Source organism: Thermobia domestica, chromosome 6, assembly GCF_964235325.1.
Source record: "Thermobia domestica chromosome 6, izTheDome1.hap1.1, whole genome shotgun sequence".
Taxonomy (NCBI): domain Eukaryota; kingdom Metazoa; phylum Arthropoda; class Insecta; order Zygentoma; family Lepismatidae; genus Thermobia; species Thermobia domestica.
Window position 1 is genome coordinate 241013413 of NC_137459.1, and position 9932 is coordinate 241023344.

The window sequence follows — 9932 nt, forward strand, 5'->3', positions numbered from 1 at the left end:
TATAGAGAGGTTGGTTAAAGAATTAAAGATAAAACAATTTAGAGGTGTATTTATGAGTGATGAACTTCCACAAAAACCCTATGTAAATGAGTGTGGTGTAGTTAACTTTGATAAATCAGAAAACATTGGTACTCATTGGATATGCTATTGGAAAGATAACAACATAAAGTATGTGTTCGATTCTTATGGTGGTGTTCCTCCTAAACAACTAGTACAATATCTTGGTACCAAAAACTTATTTTACAATGACGAACGAATACAAGACTTTAATTCAGTTATATGTGGTCATCTTTGTGTTAAGGTTTTAAATCTTCTAAATCAAGGGTATTGTTTTAGTGATGTTATGTATATGATTAAAAATGATTAAATATTATTAAGTTTAAGTACTTTTTTGGTTTATATTCATAAAAGTTTTGTTTCAAGATAAATATGGAAGCTATACACAATAGATTTTTAGATGATTTTGAGAAGCATGACGATGAACTAGATGCACTAGTTAGATTTAATTTTAATTGGTATTTTCGGGATGTTAGTAAGATAGACTTAAAAGATAAAAGCAACGCATATACAGTTGTTCAGTTATGGAAAATGTTAATACCTAAATTTTTGTATACGGAAGAAGAGTTGGTAAAGTTATATGCAATAATTACCTTAAAGGATATGTTACCAAATTATAGCACCGCACCATTAAAATGTAGTAATTGTGGTAGTAAGTCATTAACAAAAGGTAGGAGTACATATATTTGTGATGATTGTTCTGTAATGAATGGTTTTGTTTACAGTACTTGTGAAGGAATGAGAGCTGCTTGCGTAAGAAAACCATGGTATGATACTATAAAAAGATTTAAGTTACTGTTATCTCGTTTGCAAGCTTTACAGGATAGAATTATTCCTGAAGATGTGTTCAAGGTGTTAAATGATGAATTTAGAGATATACCAAAACATTTAATATCAACAAAAGTTGTTCTAGAAGTACTAAAGAAAAATAAATACACAAAATATTATGATGATGTCTATTTAATACACTACCACGTTACTGATCAAAAACCATTAAACTTACGACATATGGAAGAAACACTTATAAACGACTTCGAAACCTTATACGAAACCTTTAAAGAACTGTATCCGAAAAGAGTATTGTTTATTAACTTAAAATGTGTATTGTACTATCTGTTGAAAAAGCACGATGTTCATGTTGATATTGATTTTAAACACTCATCTAAACAAATAGAGATGTTAAAGAAATGTTTTGAAAAATTAGGATGGACATTTTCTTTATAATAAATGAGTATGGATATATTTGGTAATGTTAAAGATAGAAAAGATAATGTTGATATTAGTGAAGAAAAATTAAAATTGTTGGAGAATTTAAATGATGTTGTTAGCGTAAGTCAACTTAGGTCAATAGAAGCTCAATTAGAGAACGACAGAAAACGATTTGAAGATGCATTAGAAACGTTACAAGACACATACATAAAGAAAGATTTTCAAAAGGTTAGGATGGATACTACTAAATTGATTATGCAGAAAGAAACTATACCTTTATTATATCGATTGAGAATTAAGAATGCTAAGGAGCCAATCTTTAAAATATTTAATCTCACTAATGGTTACACATTTCTCTATAATGGGAAAATAATGCATATGGAATTAAGTTTGGATAAACACTTTTTAGACATATATTTAGGTGATACTTTGATTGAAAATATACCTTTTGGTTTTAAGAAGAATAATATAATAACGATTAAACCAAATAAAAATTCAGCTATGGAAGAAGGTCAATTTTTGTTTGTTATATTGTACAGCGGGGGACACTTCTAAATGGTACACCTTAGCCGTAAATCTCCATATGGCTGTACCATTTAGAAGTGTCCCCCGCTGTACATAGAAAGAGAGCTTTCCTAAAGACGTTTGCTATATAATAAATATGGATATTTTTGGTAATGTATCTAATGCTATCGATAAACAAGATGTTGTAACATTAGAACAGCTTGAATCAGTGAAAGAAGAGTTTAATTTACTTACAAGAAAAGAAATTGTTGAAGTTCCATGTCGATTGGCAGAAGATGATCTTGGGAAACCAGCCTTTTTTGTATATAATTTAACTGCTGCCTACAAATTTCTTTATAGAGGTAGGTTAATGGATATAGAATCAAGTCTTTATAAACATCTTATAGACTTATTTTTAAATGACGTTTTAGTTCAAAGTTTTCCATTACACTTTAATATAAATGATCAGTTAACAATTAGACCATCTAAAGATTCTGAATTGAAAGAAGGTAAATTATTATTGCTTAATATGTATATAGAAATAGAAGATGAAGGTGAAAACGAATCAAGTGATGATGATGATAATGTAAAAAGTATAGTATTAGGTAGTGATAAATTTTATTTTTTTGTTGATTTTCTATACAATAAATAATGATGATGCATTGTGTTAAGTGTAAGAAGTTAACAGATACGAAGGAAGATACCATTAGAATTGAACAAACAAAGAATGGAAGATATCTAAAGAAAGGTATTTGTTCTGTATGTGGTGTTACTAAAACTCAATTCGTTAAAAAGCCCGATTGACTAGAAGAAGGTAAAGGTGTTAGAGAAGACATTATAGAAGAAATTCACAAACCATCTAGAAAAAACTTTGACAGATTAAGTGTAGTTATAAAAGGTATCGACGATCTTTGGCAAGCTGATCTTGTTGAAATGGATAGTGGAGTATTAAAGGGTGTTTCCAAATTAAATAAAGGTTATAAGTATCTGATAACGATTATAGATGTGTTCTCAAAATATGCGTTTGCTGTTCCTGTTAAAGATAAGAGTGGTAAAAATGTTACAGAAGCGTTTGAGCCAATATTAAAAATGAGAAAACCTAATAACTTACAAACAGATCAAGGTAAAGAGTTTTACAATAAAGAATTTAAAAAGTTGATGGAGATAAATAAGATTAATCATTACTCAACCTATAGTGGTAAGAAAGCTTCTGTTGTTGAAAGATTCAATAGAACACTTAAACAGAACATGTGGAAGAAGTTCACAACACAAGGAAATTATAAATGGATAGAGATATTACCAAGATTGGTTAGTGAGTATAATAATAAAGTGCATAGAACAATTGGTTTAAAACCTATAGAAGTTAATAAGAAGAATGAGCGAACAATATTGGAAAAAGTGTATCAAAAAGAATATAAGCTTGTTAAGCCCAAATACAAATTAGGTGATCATGTTCGTATATGTAAATCGAAAGGGTTATTTGAGAAAGGATATACACCTAATTGGTCAACAGAAGTATTTGTTATTAGTGAAGTTATTCCATCTAATCCGCCTACATATAGAATTAAAGATTTAGAAGAAGAGGATGTACAAGGTAGATTTTACGAACCAGAACTATTAAAGACGAAACATAAGGATGAATACTTGGTGGAAAAGGTGTTAAGAAAGAAAGGTGATCAAGTATATGTTAAATGGCTAGGTTTTGATGATTCACATAATAGTTGGGTAGATAAGAGTAATGTTGTAGTGTAAATATAAATGTTTGTCTTTTATGGTTTTTTTTTTCATAAAAGGCTAGTATTTTATAATAACAAACTAAGTGGACCGAATTCGGGCTACTTTGAAAATTCATCTTACACAGTAATGAAACGTTACTCTTCACCATGGATGTTTAACTGGAGCAGATATGCTCCGGTAAAAAAATCAACATTTTCTATATAATAAATATGAGTACTATGGATAAATCTCTTAGTTTAAATGATATTTGCTATGAACAGATTAAAGATGATTATTGGTATGGCATTTTTGGTGATTTTAAATTGATGATAGATAAGAGTACAGGATACTTCAATGCTACTAAACTGTGTCAAGATGGTGGAAAAGAATTTAAACATTGGTTAGAAAATAAAGAATCGAAAGAACTCATAACATATATTTCCAGGGTCGGTATACCGGCTGTGAAAATTATTTAAAAAGTAGCAGGAGGTAAAGGAAAGATATGGAATGAATTAAGAGGAACATATGTTTGTAAAGAATTGATTCTAGATATATCACGATGGTTATCTCCAAAGTTTTATCTTAAATGTAATCAAATCATTATCAATTACTTCGTTAAAGACTTTCAACAGCTATACCTTACTAACAATGATCAACTTCAAACAAGACTACAAGAAATAGAACAACAAATGAATGAATTACGTATAAACAATGAGAAACAAGAAAAAGAAATAAATCATCTTAAAACAATCGCAGCACCATATACAGACGATAATTCAAAAGATAATTGTCTAATCATATACAAGAAGAATAAACCTAATGATCCTTTCCCTTATTATGCTATCAGATGCCAAAAGAGAAGTCTATATAAGCCTCTTAATGAAGCAGAAGAAAAATATCCGAATCATGTAATAATATGTGAAAAGTTTAGAGATCCTAACAGTATTAAGCTATTCAACCTAATGCAACAAGAACTAGATATTCGTAAAGGTAAGGGTAATGAGTTTTGGAGGCCACTATCAGAAGAAGAATTGGTTAAAGAAATTGATTGTTTATATGATCGGTTATTATCTGATAATTAGGATTAATATCTGATAATTAAAGTTACAACTTTTATGATATAATAATCATAAAAGATAATTAAGGTTAATATTAGATAATTAAGGTTACGACTTTTATGATATAATAATCATAAAAGATAATTAAGGTTAATATTAGATAATTAAGGCTACAACTTTTATGATATAATAGTCATAAAAGGTAATTAGTTAAACATTAAACAAACCATCTGTTGTATCATCGAATGCTAAATTCAATATACTACCTAAATCGGGATTATTACGGTATTTTCTTATTATAACTCTCCAATCTACGTAATGTCTAAATAAATATATAAACTCTACAGAGAGGTGTTGATAAATTGAAATGTTATGCCAATGAACTCTGTCTTTGAACTCTGCAATAAATCCTTCTGTTAAATTTTGAAACAATGAAATTATTTCCCAATCTACTTTGTCAGCGTAATCTCTTATAAGGTTTTCTGATAATTGTTGAGTTCCAGATAAGCGCCCCCAAGAAACTTTATCTGCATGTTCTCGTATAAAGGCTTCAGAGAGTTTGTTTCCATAAGATATAGCATTAAAATCAACTTTATCTATAAATTCATTAATAAATTCTTCAGATAGGTTTTCATTATACGATACTTCTTTCCAATCAACTCTATCTGCAAATTCTCTTATAAAGTCTTCTGATAAGTCTTGGCTTCCTGAAATAATCTCCCAATCAACTTTATCAGCTAATTCTCTTATAAACTCTTCTGATAACTTTTTCCATGAACATATTTCACTCAAATTAACTTTCTCCTGATATTTGCGTATGAAATCTTCTGTAATGTGATTATAGTTATATTCCTCCTCATAATCATCATAACCTATAGATAACCATTGTTCATCAGTCAGTGAATTTAATATCTCATCACACAAGTTCATAACGTTTGTATAGAGAATGTTTTGTGTAAGAAATGAGTTCTTTTCTTTAGTGGCTTTCTTGAACAAAGGATCTAACATACCTATGGATACGCTAAAATTTATTTTGTCTTCATCATTATAACCACCAATATCTAAATGTTTACATACACAATCAAATATAGGTTTGTAAGATAATATTTCCTTAGCACTAGTCATGTTCGTTTTTATTCTTAGATTTTTTAAATTTATCTCATTTTTGTTGGTTTTCTATATAATAAATATGGAGAAAGATTTTGATTTATTACATGATAGACTTAACTAATTCATCATGATCTTAAACTCTTAGCAGCACTACTAGAGAAGCAAATACTGTTAAACGAAAAAGAATTATTAATAATGCAACAAAAAACATCTGATTTGAGTAGTGATGATGAATATAAATATGGTAGTGATGATTATGATGTTGATGATGATGAGTAAGTTTACAAAAATGATTTAATTTTAATATGTGTATATGTGACTTTGATGGGTTATTCTCATCAAAGTCGTGTTCTAATACAACGCGTAATATGTAGACAATGGCAGGAGTGTACAATGTTAAGCGTTGTATTAGGATATATGGAACTAAAAATAGTACAAAAATGAATAGTAATAATCCGGCGAAGATAAAAATTGAGTAGTAGTAAGATTTTCTATATAGTAAATAAGATGAGTAATTATATTAGATTTACTGTAGTAGAGTTAAGGCGACAATGTAAAGAAAAGGGAATCAAAAGATATTCCCGATTAAGAAAAGCAGAACTAATAAACCTCAAACAATATGATGATGAACAAAACAGAAGACAGATTAGAAATATATTCCCATTTAAACAAGAAGTAATTGAAGAACCGAAACCAGCACGTATACCAATTAAGATAGAATTAGAAGAAACAGCACTCAAGAAGCGTTTACAAACCATTAAAGTTGAAAACATAGGAGAATATAAAGACCCAATAAAATTTTTAGATACAAGTGGAAGAGTTGCTATTAACAAAATCAAAGAAGAATTAAAATTCAACCCTGTTAAAGTTAACCTTGTTTTCATTTGTGATTATATAAAAGATAAAGAAATACAAAAGCGCAATTTCAAAACATCAAACGAGAGAATATTAGAATCAACTGACTTAAATGAATATATATCTTATGCAAAACAAAAACTTCGTAGAGAAATGGAAGAGTTTGAAGGTAGAGGATCAGGATGGACATTACATCAAATTAAATATTTACAAATCAGATTAAACAAGTATGTACCATTAAGAGCTTCTTCCTATATTGAACTTCCTAAACCAATTAAAGATAAGAAAGCAGTGATTAATATTAAAAATAAAGACAATAAATGTTTCTTGTATTCTATTGCAAGTTACTTAAAACCTGTTGAAATACATCCTGAAAGACCTTCACATTATAAACACCTTGTTAATGAGTTGCAAAAGAAGTATTGTGATAACATTGAATTTCCTGTACAATTAAAAGATATTCCAAAATTTGAAAGAAGAAGTAATATCTCCATCAATGTTTACAGCTATGACAAGAACTATAATGTATATCCACTTCAAATCACAAAAAATAAGCAGGAAACTCATATCAATTTATTATATGTAAAAGATGAAAAAAACAGTCATTTTTGTTGGATAAAAGACTTATCACGATTAATAAGAAGTCAAGTGACAAAACATACTAAGAGGTTATACTTTTGTGATAGATGTTTAACAAGACACTTTCGAAATGAGAAGCAGTTGCAAAACCACGAGCTATATTGTAAAGAACATGAGGCTGTTAGAATAGAACTTCCAAAACCATACGACAATCAAATAGAGTTTCAAAACTATAATCGATCATTAAGAGTTCCATTTGTCATATTTGCCGACTTTGAATGTATCTTATGTAAGTTAAAAATAGAGCATAATTGTAGTAAGACAGTAAAATATCAAAAGCATGAACCAATGAGTTTTTGCTACTATGTCAAATATTCAAATGGGAACTATAAAGCCCCTGTTAGTTATATAGGTCCAGATGCTGCGAAAGTATTTATTGAAATGTTACAAAAGGAAGCAATAGAAATTAAGGAAATATATAACAGGGTAGTTGATATGACCCCGCTTAGTGAGGAGGAAATAGAAGCTTATAACAGTTCGGATACTTGTCATATATGTGAGAAAAACTTGAATGACTTACCACCAGCTGTTGAGAGAAAAATAAATATATTAAAGGGGAAAATACAGTTCTATAAGGATAGAGATGATATGAGTGAAAAAATAAAAGAATGGAAGCATGACTTAAAAAGTGTTTGTATAAGATAAATAAAAATAAAGCAAAAGTAAGAGGTCATGATCATTTAAGTGGAAAGTTTAGAGGTACAGCTCACAGTTATTGCAATTTAAATTATAAAAATCCCAACTTTGTTCCTGTATTTCTTCACAATTTAACTGGCTATGATACGCATTTGTTTATTAAGGAATTAGCTTATGATACACAGAAAATTAAACTGATCGCAAATAATGGAGAAAGGTACATAACATATGAAAAATATGTAAAAGCAGGACCAAAAAAAGATGGAATAAATTTAAGATTTGTTGATTCATTTAGATTTATGCCAAAGAGTTCAGCAGAGTTAACTAGTAATTTAAAACCAGAACAATTTCGAGAAACATTAAAGTTTTTCCCGATTGATAAACTTGCTCTAGTTAATACTAAAGGTGATTATCCATTTGATTATGTTGATTCATTTGAAAAATTAGAAGAATCTGTTCCACTATCTATAGACAAATTTACAAACAGATTAACAGGAGAAAAATGAGTCCTGAACGTCATAAGCTTCATGTGCGAGTTTGTAAAGAATTCGATCTGAAGTTAGTGAGGGATTTAACTGAACATTATAACAAAACAGATGTCCTTCAATTAACAGATATATTTGAAAACTTTAGAGATGTGTGTTTAAAGGCATATGGATTAGATCCTGCTTGGTATTATACAGCACCGGGTCTATCGTGGGATGCAATGTTAAAGATGACTAAAATTAACTTAGAAATGTTAACTGATTATGATAAAATACTAATGCTAGAAAAGGGTATACGAGGAGGAATCTCACAATGCAGTAAAAGATATGTAAAAGCTAACAACAAATATATGCAAGATTATAATAAAGATGAGTGTTCAACATACCTAGCATATCTAGACGCAAACAACTTATATGGATGGGCTATGAGTCAATACATGCCTTATAAAGACTTTAAGTGGATTAAACCTTACATAGATATAATGAACATTCCAGATGATTCAGAAACTGGCTACATATTAGAAGTAGATTTAGAATATCCGAGGTATTTACACAACAAACATTCTGATTTACCATTAGCTCCAGAAAACATGTGTCCACCAGAATCTAAACAATCAAAACTACTAACAACACTTTATAATAAGGAAAGATATGTAATTCACTATAGGAACTTAAAACTATATATGTCGCTTGGAATGGAATTAAAGAAAGTGCATAGAGTATTAGAATTCAAACAATCAGACTGGTTAAAGAAATACATTGATTTAAATACAAATATGAGAACGCAAGCTAAAAACAAGTTTGACGATTTTTATAAGCTCATGAATAACTCGGTATTTGGAAAAACATTGGAAAATATTAGAAAGAGGCAGCCCATACAATTAGAATGTGATCCTGAAAGAGTAGAAAAATTAATTGCAAAACCTAATTTTGATTACAGAACAATATTTACAGAGAATTTATGTGCTATACATATGAAAAAAGAGCGATTAACATTTAATAAGCCAATATATGTTGGTATGAGTGTATTAGAACTATCAAAACTATTAATGTATGATTTTCACTATAACACGATGAAGCCGAAATATGGAAACAATATAGATTTATGTTACATGGATACTGATAGCTTTATATATGAGATTGAAACTGACGACTTTTATAAAGATATAGCAGAAATAGTTGATCAATTTGACACGAGTGAATACAAGGAAAATAATATATATGGACTACCACTAATAAACAAAAAAGTAATAGGTAAGATGAAAGATGAGAATAAAGGTAAGATAATGACAGAGTTTATTGGGTTGAGATCAAAGATGTATGCTTATAGAGTAGAAAATAAAGAAGAGAAAAAAGCTAAAGGAGTAACTAAAGCTGTAATATCAAAGGAGTTGCAGTTTAATGATTATAAAGAAAGCTTATTTAAAAATGTTAAAACGTATAAAGACATTAACCTCATTAGAAGTTATAAGCACGATATATATAGTATAACCGTTCATAAGCTAGCATTAGATTCTTCGGACGATAAAAGATATATATTAAGAGATGGTATAAATACATTAGCTTGGGGTCATTATGGGAAAGAGTAAAAGTGTAATTATAAGTAGTGTAGTGTAGTGTAGTGTAATTTTAGATGTAGGTTTTTATGATTTTAAATGTCATA